At 45.6% G+C, this 12,189-nt stretch overlaps 1 long non-coding RNA gene across 3 annotated transcripts in view; it reads right to left on the bottom strand.

The window, feature by feature from the left end:
- The window catches only part of Gm31775, a 107,578-nt gene that overhangs the window by 22,259 nt on the left and 73,130 nt on the right, over window positions 1-12,189 (bottom strand). Inside the window, exons 1-2 of one of the 3 annotated variants that reach the window (XR_874413.2) lie at window positions 11,845-12,041; window positions 914-1,125 (exon numbers count right to left, since the gene is read on the bottom strand). This is a non-coding gene — a long non-coding RNA (predicted gene, 31775). Of the gene's footprint in view, window positions 1-913; window positions 1,126-11,844; window positions 12,042-12,189 lie in introns of those variants that run through there. The other 2 variants (XR_383261.3, XR_874414.2) reach the window with 2 other exon arrangements.

The following is a 12,189-nucleotide window of genomic DNA, read 5'->3' as shown; positions in this document are numbered from 1 at the left end:
CAAGTACTGGAGCTCAATAGCCCTCTGTTAAGCTCCAGTAACCTTGTTGGGGCCCTGAGCCTATCTGGCCCATGGCATGTCCCCAGTCCCAAGGCCAGAGTCCTATACAAATTAGGTGCTCTGAGAAAGGTCACTTGATCTAGGGATTCTTCTTCCACCACACTCAAGGCCACCACTTCCACCCAATGCACACATGCACACAGTTCATGGTGCAGGCAAGGCAGATGCAAAAAGTATAGCTGCTGGACAGCTGGCAGTTGCTACTGAATGTTATAGCCATGTGTATGTGTACTTGGCTGCCCCTTGGGTCTTACCTAACTGGAGGGCAAGACAAACCCAGCCCTGGGTACTTTGAGTAGGGCTAACTGGTCTGGAGGAGGCACAGAGAAACACTGTAATTATAATTTCAAGTTCATAACTTTTCCCTAATTGAGTATTATTCCAAGATGTGTGCCACACATGGTTTAGCATGTGCTGGGCGACAACCTAGTATAAGCTAGTATAGAGTATGACTGGCCAGTCCTTAGCTCCCACTGGGTAGGAAGGGAATTGATCCCCAAAGCATAAGAAATACATGTCCCAAACCAGCTCAGGCCCCAGCCCCAAGCTCTCTGCCCTTCCAGCCACAGCTGGACATTTAATGCCTCTCAGTGTACACATAACCAGCTATGGGGATGTAAAGTAGAACTTCCTCTGGACTCATGGAGATAGACTTAACAGTAAGTGCTGGCCACGGATCACAGAGAAAGCCTGGACTGCAGACCGTTCACTTGTCAGTTAATGCGAGAACGCTCTCATCCTGCCGCCCAGGACAGGGTGGTGGGATGCTCTCTGAGCATAATCAAACCAGGCCTGTCATTTCACAAGAAATGGGGTCACAATTATGCTAATGGGAGGCATACAAATTTCTCACCTCTCTGAAGGGGAGCTTGAGGAGGAATTAATTCTCACAGTGGTGATGCGGATTTGATTGCTGATGGTTGAGAAGAAATCAGCCCAGCCGGGAGCGTGAAGTCCTGTCTTCTCTCTCCCTGCCTCGTCAGAGCAGTCTCAGCCCTCCCTTTGCAGAGCTAGCAGAGAAAAAGCCACCAACAGTTGGCACAGAACAGTTTCCACGATGTAGCACTGGGAGGAAAGAAACCCCATTACCACAGAGAATAGGTTGGCCCTCCAAATACAGAATGCACACACTAGTCACTGTCCAGGCAGGTCAAGATGACAATGTGCCCGAGATAGCCACCTAGATGGATTCTACACTTCCACCCTTCCCTAATACCCTGCTAAACAAAATAGTCATCATGGTGATCTGAGGCCATGTCTCAGTGGGCCAAACACTTGCTGTGCAAATGTGAGGACTTGAATTAGCTCTCCAGAACCTACCTAAAAAGGTTGGATACTGTAGCACACATTGGTAACTCTAGCGCTGATGTTGTAAGATAGAAGGCAAAGACAGGAGAAGCTCTGGAAACTCACAGCCCAGCTAGCCTGGTGTACACAGTGGCAAACAAGAGACCTTATGTCAAGGTGAAAGGAGCATGAGCAACATCCGAGTTTGCTATCCTCTAACCTCCACACACACCCGCTATGCCACACACACACACACACACACACACACACGAGAGTGGGGGCGGGGTGAAGAGAGAGAGAGACAGAGACAGAGAGACTTTATAAAATCAAAATGGCCCCAAGTTCTGTTGCATCTGAGATGACAGCAGAGATCAGAATTGAGGCAGGAAGGGACAATGATGTACAGAAGTTCTGTCCCCACCAAAACTCATGTTGGAATTTAATAGCTGATGGCAGACAGCCAGAACTCAAGAGATGTTTGTCCATGAGAGTTCTACCCTCATAAAGGAGCTAATACAGTTACTATGTGAAGAAAATTGTTATTATAAGGGGGTTACTGCATCTTCTCCCTGCTCTCTCTCTCTCTCTCTGTAATGAGTCAAAGTGGCCAAAAGCTCTCAACAAATGTATCTGCTCAATCGCGACCTCTCTAGCTTCCAACATGTGAGCTTATGAGTTCAGCACACTCTTCCCCCCTCCCCCCCCCCTTGGTATAAACTGCTCTGTCTCAACTATTCCACAGGAAATTAACTAAGCCAGGAAAGGGACTGTCCACACCCTCTGCTCCTTGGTTGTTGAAATCTCTTCCCTGTAAACTGCTGAGGGTAGCAGGAAGCTCACTGCAGACGGCAGAGAGGAATGACCCACCCTCTCATCTCCACAAAAGAGGCTGGCGGGAGACATGAGAGACAGACCAGACCTGGCCAGCAGCACCAGGCATTGCATTAACTTCTTGCAGAATTAGCAAATCTAGGTGGGATCTCTGTCTCCTACAGGGTACAAGACAAGGCTGGGGGAAAAAATTCTGAATACTCCTCTACCTCCCTACAGAGGCTGAGAGTGGTCCATGCCTGTAGAGACCTCGGGTGACTGAAGCGAGGTAGGGAAGGGTTGCATCTTGCCAAGTGACAGATCTGTTTATTTCAAAGGCTGAACCCCAGTCCACTGCCAAATTCATCAGCTCTCCCAGTCCAAAGAACTCCTTAATGAAGTCATCTCAGTCCACTGAGTCCCCTTGAGTTTCCCATCTCTGTTCCATCCGCATCCCACACCACCAGGCACTCCAGACTCCAGGAGCCCTCCCTTCCCCTCCCTCCTTCCTCTCACTGTGTTCACTGGATACTGGGAGCCTGCCTTCTGCAAAGCAGTGTGTTAACTGCAAGCAGTCCCTGTGCTTCTGGCTTTCACAGGAAGTCACAATGGGGGACCTAGCAGAGCTGCACAGCCCGAGGGAGCTTTGATGGAAAGTGTAGAGTGGCACGAAGCACAGCAAAAGCTCAAAGGGTGGGAAGGAGGGAGGAATCTTGCCAGCAGTGGGGAGGGCAAACCTGGATAGAGAGAGGCATGACAAGGATGAAACGGTCAATAATCATCAGCTGTAATATGAGTTCCTAGGGACGGGAAGTTGCCTGATCATTTCTAGCCTCCTAAGCCCCATTTCAGAGTCTGAGATTGCTCTTGAGAACTTTATAAAGTATTTGGAAGCAAGTGACATCATCAGATGGATAATGGGAAGATGTCTCTGACTACAGAGGGAGCCACAGGTAAGGGGATAGGAGAGAAACTCCAAGGATACTGTAATGAGTGATGTCAGATGAAGAGAGGATGGTGAAAAGGCAGATCCTAGAACACAGGGGGCACCTATGGGGAATGACAGGGAAGAGGTATCTGAGCTCTTCTATGCACAGTATCCAGAATGGGCATTCCTCTGCATTGTCTCATCAACCATGTAGCTTTGTGTATCAGACACTGCCTCTATAACCATGTCACACATGTAGAAACTGAGCTTCTGATGAGTCTCTCTAGCTTACCCAAGTGTCCTGGTTTGCTCTTCTGTTGCTGTGGTAAATATCATGACCAAAAGCATTTAGGGAAGGAAAGGTTTACTCATGTGATTGTTCCAATCACAATCCAACAATGTGCAAAGCTAAAGCAGGAACTTAAGCAGAAGTAGAGGTAGGAATCATGAAAGAAAGATGCTTAATGGCTTGCTTTTCTCTGGCTTGCTGCCTTTCTTATACAACCAAGGATAACCTGCCTAGGAATGATACTGCTAATGAACAACTAAGTAAAGGATTCAAAGACATGTTCACAATCAATGCAGACAACCCTTCAATTAAGGTTTTCTCTTCTCAGGTTGTGTCAAGGCAAGAACACTAACATCACACTTAGGGCAGAATTCTCCAAGGGTTTCAGAGTTTACGGTTTCTGGCACCATGTAAATATGGTTCCTCTTGCTCTGAGAAGTCAGAGGAGATAGGAACCCAGAAAGACAACAAGTTCAGTGATGGGTATGTCTGAAGACCTGCAGTAAAGCAAGACATTGATGAATAATGAGAGACATAGAGCTGAAAGTTCAAGGGTAAAAAGCAGAGCTCAGAGACAGTCTAAGGAAAGGAAACTTCAGAATTGGAAACGAGTCCTGTGTATGTGTGTGTGTGTGTGTGTGTGTGTGTGTGTGTGTGTGTCTGTGTGTGTGTCTGTGTGTGTGTCTGTGTGTGTGTCTGTGTGTGTGTGTGTGTCTGTGTGTGTCCGTGTGTGTCTATATGCCTATGTATATATGTGTGCCTGTGTGTCTATGTGTGTATCTCTGTGTGTCTATGTCTGTGTCAGTACCTATGCTCCTATGTGTCTATGTGTGCCTGTGTATGTGTCTATGTGTGTATCTGTGCTATATGTGTATCTACGTGTTTGTGTGTGTGTGCTGCATCTGTGCTTTTGTGTGTGTGTGTGTGTATAGAATAAGAAGAGAGGAAGCCAAGGTCAGAGACCTAGAAAACAGCCCCAATGGAGAAAATGGGCAGAGCAGGTACAGGTAAGGAAAGGGTTAACAGCCTGTCTGCAAAGCATTCTCTACCTTCACCCAGAGATACCCCGGGCAAGACAGGAAAATGACCTAGTCCAATTTCCTCATAATCCTGCTAGTGACAGAACCCCTGGCAAACACTCTAATGATACTGGCAAGCTTCGAGGTTCTTATCTGTGGAATGCTTTTAGCAAGATGTGCCCTATCTGCCCAGCACTGCCTGCAGTAAACATATATGGAGCCTCTGCATTTATGGGGTGGTGCCCTGGGAAAGGTTATCCAAACTATAAAATAAGCCGAGAATTAGGTAGAGATTTTTGTTACCAAAATAGCTCCCTCTGGAGAGGGATGCCCCCTCATGTATCATGTAGAGACTCTTTGTGACATATCTGGGCTAGGCTTCAACCTTATGTGTATAGTCATGGAGAAATGCTCTATGGTCCAACACTCCACACTCTATATGCCTCTCTACCTGAATTTTGCAACTATTAGTAAGACTTGGTACTCTTCATATTGGGTCTGAGCTTCAGTTTATGAATCTGATTTGACCATCAAACCCTTTGTGCTTTATCTCAAAGAAACACACTTAGTAAACTACTGCATGATTTTCAGAATTCTCTTCCCAGCACTGACTTGAGCCAGACTACAGGAATAGCAACTTGATCCTGGCAAGAGGCAAATCCTTGGCCAGGGTAGATCTGGTGTGGCATCAGCAGTGATGACTTCCCAGGTGTCAGGACACCATGGAAGCCTGGATGCAGGAAAAGTACAAGGTCAGCTCTGGAGAGGAACCTTAGTCCCTGCATTTCTGTGGTGGCAGAGAGTAGGTATAGGAACAGAAAGCCAAAATATAGGCTCATCTTGGAGAAAAACAACTGGTCCCTGGGTGGGATAGGGCGGTGGGAATGAAGAAAAGCTGGTAATTAAGATCTACTTTGGATTTGGACGCTCTGGACTTGGAAGTTGACTGAATCTATAGGGGATGCAGCAGTAGGATAGAATAATTTGAAGCTTCCCACTTAGTTAACTGGGTAAATGATAGTTCAGATCACAGAAAAGGGATAGGTGAGCTTGGGGAAGAGAAGAAGTCAGCCTTGGATGTCGTGATTTTGAGAACATCCTCACTTGCAGTCATGTCTTATGGGGTGGATGGATATCTGGTTCTGAAACGTCAGAGAAGTCACTGATCTGGGGATAAAAAGCACACTCTAGTTGGTACCTGATGGCGTGGGACACAGATCACAAAAGAAATGAGTATCGGAAAGATGAACAGGTCAAGGCCAAGGACCATCACCAACTATGACAAGATTTCTCAAAATGCAGCCCAAAGGTAACCAAGGATGCTTATAAAAGGCAGATTCTTGGCCCTGCATCAAAATTACAGAATCAGAATGTGTGGAGTGTGGAGCCTGCGCTTCTCATCTGCATGCTAATGAGCAGCCTGAATGGTGCTTAAGCACTCCAGCCTTTGAGAAGCACAGAGGTAAAGAATGAGCAAAGGGGGAACTTACTCCAAGGAGACAGAGGAAGAACAGGAGAAAAGTGACCCCCCCAAAACAAAACAAAACAGCTGAGCTCCTGCCATGAAAACAGGCAGAAAAGGTGCCTGTGGAGCTAGTGATTCTGTCCACTGTTGCTGCAAACGGAAGCAAGCAAGGACAAAAAGGTGTCCCTTTGGTTCTTGCTTGGCAGCATGGTGGTTGTGATGCTGATTTGGTAAGAGCAATAGGAGAAAGGGATGAGGATGAGGGGGAAGCCCCATTGAAGTGGGCTGATGGACAGGTGGTAAGTGAAGAAGGAGGATTTAGACTTTCTCCCTAAACAGCTTAGCTATGAATGGGGAAAGAAGTGATAGAAGAAGGAGGAGTTGAAGGAGAAGGAAGAGGAGGAGGAGAACAAGAAGAAGAACAAGAAGAAGAGCAAGAAGGACAAGAAGAAGGACAAGAAGGACAAGAAGGACAAGAAGGACAAGAAGGACAAGAAGGACAAGAAGAAGAAGAAGAAGAAGAAGAAGAAGAAGAAGAAGAAGAAGAAGAAGAAGAAGAAGAAGAAGAAGAAGAAGAAGAAGAAGAAGAAGAAGAAGAAGAACAAGAACAAGAACAAGAACAAGAACAAGAACAAGAACAAGAACAAGAACAAGACAGGGCATTCAGAGAAGGGTCTGGATGGTGAGGCCCGTAAAGCAGGAGCAAGTGATGGATTAAGGGTAAATGGTAGCATTAGTTTTGATTGGGGAGAGGTCAAGGACAAGCACACTGAAGGTGTCTTTAAAGGTCAGATTGTGGTAGTTAGGAGTTAATGTCTCCAATGGATGTTCACTATTTTCCCCCAAAACAAGAAGAGAAATTAACTCTTGAGCAAGATGGAAATGACAACTGATAATTTGAAGACAATAAAGACCATGGAAACAAGGTGCTAATGATAGCCACTAGTCCAAAAGTGGAGTGACTCTGGTTCAGAGGTTAACATGGATTAGAAGTTATTAAGACCAGATCATCAGAGCCCAGCCAGGAAAGCTTTCTGATTTCCATAATCCTTATGCTTATGCCCTTCTAAGTCACAGTTTCTAAACCTGTAGTCTCCAGACCTTGGCTTCTCCACCACTCCCCTTAGAGGCTTTGATGAGTGAAAATTTCTCCAGACGTTATGGCAGAAAAGAAGCAGAAAAGGAATTCCTTTCTGATGGCCTGGAAAAAGAAGCATTGCTTCTTCAATCCTGCCACACAGATATGACTAGAAAGCCACTGTCCAGCTTCCCAGAAACAGAAAGCCAAGGAACTTCAGTGTGTTGCTATGACCAAACCAAGGAACTTCAGTGTGTTGCTATGACCAAACCAAGGAACTTCAGTGTGTTGCTATGACCAAAATACCTAGAGAACATATTAGTGAAGGAAGGACTTATTCTGGATCATAGTTTCACAGTACTGAGCCTACAGTTGGTTGGTTACATACTCTTGGGCAGAATATCATAGAGATATCACATTGTGGTAGCTAGCCTTGGTTGTGAACTTGACACAGCTGGCAAGACAGAGCCTCAACTGAAGAACTGCTTCCCTCAGATTTTTCTGTGGGCATGTCTATGGATCATATTCTCGGTTGCTAATTGATGTAGGAGGTTGCCATCCACTGTGAGCGGTGCCATCCCTAGGCAAGTGTGTCGTATAAGAAAGTTAGCTGAATGTGAGCCTGGAAGAAAGCCAGTAAGTGTATTCCTCCACTGTTTTCTGCTTCAATCTTCTGTCAGTAGTTCTTGCCTTGGCTTTCCCCAAGGATAGATTAGAACCTATAAACTAAAATAAGCTTTCTTGTCCAGGCTGCTTTTGGTCATTGTGTTTATTTTAGATGAAAGCTAACTGGAACAAGTACATAGTAGAAGTTATCACCTTGTGACTATCAAGAAGCAGAAAAAAAGGGATGGGCTAGAGACAGAGTATACTCTTCAAAGTCATGGTTCCTGATGACCTACTTCCTCCATGTAGGTTATATCTCCTACCTAGAGTTTCTAGAACCTCCCATAATCAAACCATAACAGGGTATCATTCTAGGAAACTTCTTCATGAAGTTCTTCTGTTCAAAATCACATCAGTCCTCTACACAAAGAGGAACTGTACAAGAACCTGCAGTGGTTGCAGTGGGAAACATGGAGGTAGGATCACAGCCAGCAGGGCTATTCCTTCTTTGTTCACAGCTCAACAGAGGCCTCACCAATTTCCCTGGAGTCTGCTGCTGAGTGTTTAAACTTCATCAAGGCCTGCAGGAGGCCTCTGGAGAATATCAAAGAGCTCTGTGTAAATGCCTCAAGTCATTTGAGAGATGTCCAAAGTCACTGAGTAGAGGCTCACAGGAGGCAAGCCATACAGCCAGTGGAGACTGTAAGAATATGGTCTTGAGTCTAACTGTGTCTGGACTTGCTTGTACATTGGATTCCTGTGCAAAGTCAGCTAGCAGAAGGTCCAGTCTTATTCATCTTAAAAAGCTGGAGTAAAGACCAGTCTGCAGGCTGCATGGATACATGGCCAACCTTGAGAAGCTCAGGACAAGGCTGAGCAAGCTTTGAAAACTAGAATCAGCGTTCAGTCTTCACAGCTCACAAAATAGACAAAACCAAGGCTGCCTCACTTATCTGCAAATCTTCTGTCGTGTAACTAGAACCTTCTCTCCCTGAGGTGGGCAACAGAGAGAAAACTAACGTTCCAGAGTGTTACTAGAGGAACCAAGGGTATCTGGCTCTTATGTATACTTCTGCAGTATCCACAAGTAGATAATCTATGCAGCTCTGGGCCACACACTATTCTCCTGGCTGACAAGCACTGCATCTGATAGACCCTAAGTATCATTTCAGTCTCTTGGCCACTGTCTCCTGAAGACAACTTTGTGCCTTTGATTGTCTCCTTTTTATGATCATGTCTCAGAAGGCTATTCAGAGCCCCCTCCTTCACATCCAAACCCTCGAGAATACTTTTACATGTGTGAGAATGCCTCACCCCCATCTTATAGGTAAGGAAACCAAGACTAGCTTTGTTAGGTGTCAGATCCAAGGCAAGACTGAGATCTAAGCTGAACAATTCACAGTGGAGCTGGAAATGTAAAGCCATCTTGAGGAGAGAGACAAAGAAGGCTTCCAGCTTCAAAGGTAAATAAGTGAGACTCAGACCTCCTATAGAAGGAAAGTGTACAAGTGACTGGTAAAAAAGGAAGGAGGCCAAGCTGCTCCCAGATCAACCCATAACCAGCAGGATTACCAAGGACCATGCTATGTGCTTGATTTTTACAAAACAAATATAAAAGTAATGGCCAGGGGAAATGCTATAGCTCAGCGGCAGAGTGCCTGCCTCCCACAGCTGAGGCCCTAGATTAAATAGCCAGTATCGCAGAAATGAAAAATAAATAAATTTGCATATGATTTCTGTGCTAGTTTTAACTGTCAACTTGACACCACCCGGAGTCATCTGGGAAGAAAGTCTTAATGAGGCATTATCTAGATCAGGTTGGCCTGTGGGCATGCCATTGACCTATTGGGATTATTTTGATTGTGAACTGACTCAGCCCACTGAGGGTGGCACCATTCCTTAGGCTGAGCCATGAACTACATGAATGAGGAAAGCTAGCTATTAGTAAGCAAGGAGAGGGTATGGACTGTAACATGGTATTGTAAGGCAAATAAAACTCAACTCCCCTAAAGTTGCTTTCAGTCAGGGTGTTTTATTGCAGCAACTGAAATGAAAGTAGGGTGGATTTCAATGTGGCCTAGTTATCTGAGACCCAGGGTATGGTTTGCACCTGCTCTGGTCAAGCTTTGTGGGCACCTCAAACCTGATATTCACCCTGCCAAGACTCTTCCTTGTAATGCTCTGGGTAGAATAAATCTGGGTCGATTGATGAAAGTTTTTCAATTCATCTGTGTAAAGTGCCGGGGTGGGGGGAGGGGGGCTCTGAGGGTTAGTCTATAAGCTGATATGACTTCAAGTCTCATTGGATCCCACTGGGCCTGATTTTTCTCTCTCCTTCTCAGAACTTCCTCTCTGAGATTTTTTTGGTTTTTGTTTTGGTGGTGGTGGTGATGGTGGTGGTGGTGGTGTGATGGTTATCTTGGTTTTGTTTGTTTGTTTGTTTGTTTGGGGTTTTTGGGCTTCCTATTTCCTGTGCTGATGAGTTCTAGCATCCCCAGGCTGACAGCATCCCAACGCCATATGTGAAGAGTTCTCTTCTCCAAGAAATCCCAGACAGCATTGAACTAACATTGCCTATCCATCCTTGAATCAGCCAGTGTGGTTGGAAGAGCCATGTGCACTGATTTGCCAAGACTGGATCTCATCTCCACCCTGAAGCTACCCTGCTCAGTCTACATAGACTCAGAGTGGAATGGAGTAAATTCCCATAGATAAAGATTCACTGTTATCAAAGGGAAAGCTGAATACAGAATACAGTGTCAGATGCCTCCTACTGCAACAACTGCCTGGGCCCAAGGTGTACATGGTCAGAGGCGCTGGTCCACAGCCACATGTTAGGAGATCTTTCTGTGTCTGACTGGAGCATCTTTACTCATAGCAACAGATATATAGCAACAGGATATGTCCCCAGGAGAAGAGACCTGGCAGGTTTAGGGGGAGTGCTTGTGGGAAAAGAGAACACAGAAAGAGGAAGGACATGGAGAGAGATACCCAGGGATCTTGGTCCCATGATGAATCATAGCAAAAAAAGGCACTGGATTTGTCAGAACCTGGGTGGGCATCACCAGGAAGTGAGAAAGGGAGAGTTGTGGTAAGCAAATCTGGAGAAAAGAGAAAAGAGAAAGGGCCGTAGGAGTGGTCGGGGAGACTTTGAGCATGGCAGAAAAACCAGCTCATGGGTTTGATTCTTGCAGGGTGGCAGAGAACTAAGTAGCTCAGATTTCACACTTGGACCTTTAATCAACTCTGCTCCTGGCTAGTTGATAACAGAATGTAGGATAGGAAAAGAGATACACATCGAGGAAAATCCAGGTTAGCTGAGACCAGCAGCCAGACTTCATCTACAGAGCCATCTTGGTCTCCTCCAGGACTGCGCCCTGCAAACATCACTCCATCCCTAGCCCCACACAGTTCCCAAGATCACTACTCTTCACCAGCTATATCTGCATTCCACGTAAGATCTTTTTGTCTCTAAGGCTAATTCTTAAAGACCAGCTCATAGTAAAGTGTAATTCAGAGCATGGAGACTGATTGTTAAACAGACAGATGCCCAAGTCTATCTGTAAAAATCCACAAGTTCAAGTCCACAGTGAGTCCTGGGCATCTGTATCCTTGATTTGATCCTGGGGAGAGTCTGGTGCATTTGCCAAACAGGGAAGCCACTACCTCAGGGAACCAGAGATTAATAAGATTGGGAGGGACCAGAGCTAGCACACCATGACTGCAGCTCTAATCCAGCCTGCTGCTCTTTTGTTGTAAATAAAGCTTTATTGGAACATAGCCATACCTACTCACTTAGATTCTCTCCATGAATGCTTTCATAGTATTGTGATCCATATGGCTCACAAAGCAGAAAACATCCATACTGTAGTATTTTCAGGAAAGAGTTTGGCTCCCCCTGGGGGAGTAGGCAACATCAGAGTCCCAGACTTGTGGCTACTAGGGAAAGATGAAGAAGCAAAAGGACCCACTTTTCCTCTTTGTCTGGGGTTTAGCAGGCTCCCATTGTCTGAAAGGTATGTGAGCCTCTGAATGGTTCACCTTCTAAGGAATTTCTTCCTAGAAATAGCTTTTCTTTGGGGGAGCCCCTTGCCCTCAGAGGAGGAAATTGTAGTACAATTGTCAATCAAAGCGCTCAGCTTTCTCATAGGCACATGACTCAAACAGAACCAACCTGTATCTTAAGCCAGTTAAGGAAAACCAACCTCTCTGTAGGCCACTGGAAAACTGTTAAGCACTGTTAAACAACTGTTAAAATCTTTTTATTAAAAAGCACAATTAGGGTCCGGGAAGATGACTCACATGTAAAGTGTCTGCTGCACAGAGCCACACAAGCCTGAGGAACAAGAGATGAGATCCAGAGTACTCATGTAAAATGCAGGCATAGAGGTGAGCATATGTAAGCCCAGAGCTGGAGTGACAGGGACTACTGACTTCTGGAGCTCATTAGATAGCCAGTCTATATGACCAGTGAGCTCTGCAGGTTCAATGAAAGACACTGTCTGAAAAAAAAAAAAAGGAAGACCGAGTCTCCAAGTGTACTCGTACGCGTGCGCGCACGCATGAGCGCGCGCGCACACAGACACACATACACACACACACACACACACACACACACACACATTTTTTAAATCACAATTAGTGTTA

This window comes from Mus musculus, chromosome 14, assembly GCF_000001635.26.
Source record: "Mus musculus strain C57BL/6J chromosome 14, GRCm38.p6 C57BL/6J".
NCBI lineage: Eukaryota > Metazoa > Chordata > Mammalia > Rodentia > Muridae > Mus > Mus musculus.
The sequence above is the reverse complement of the archived record's forward strand: the minus strand, read 5'-3'. Positions and strand labels throughout refer to the sequence as shown.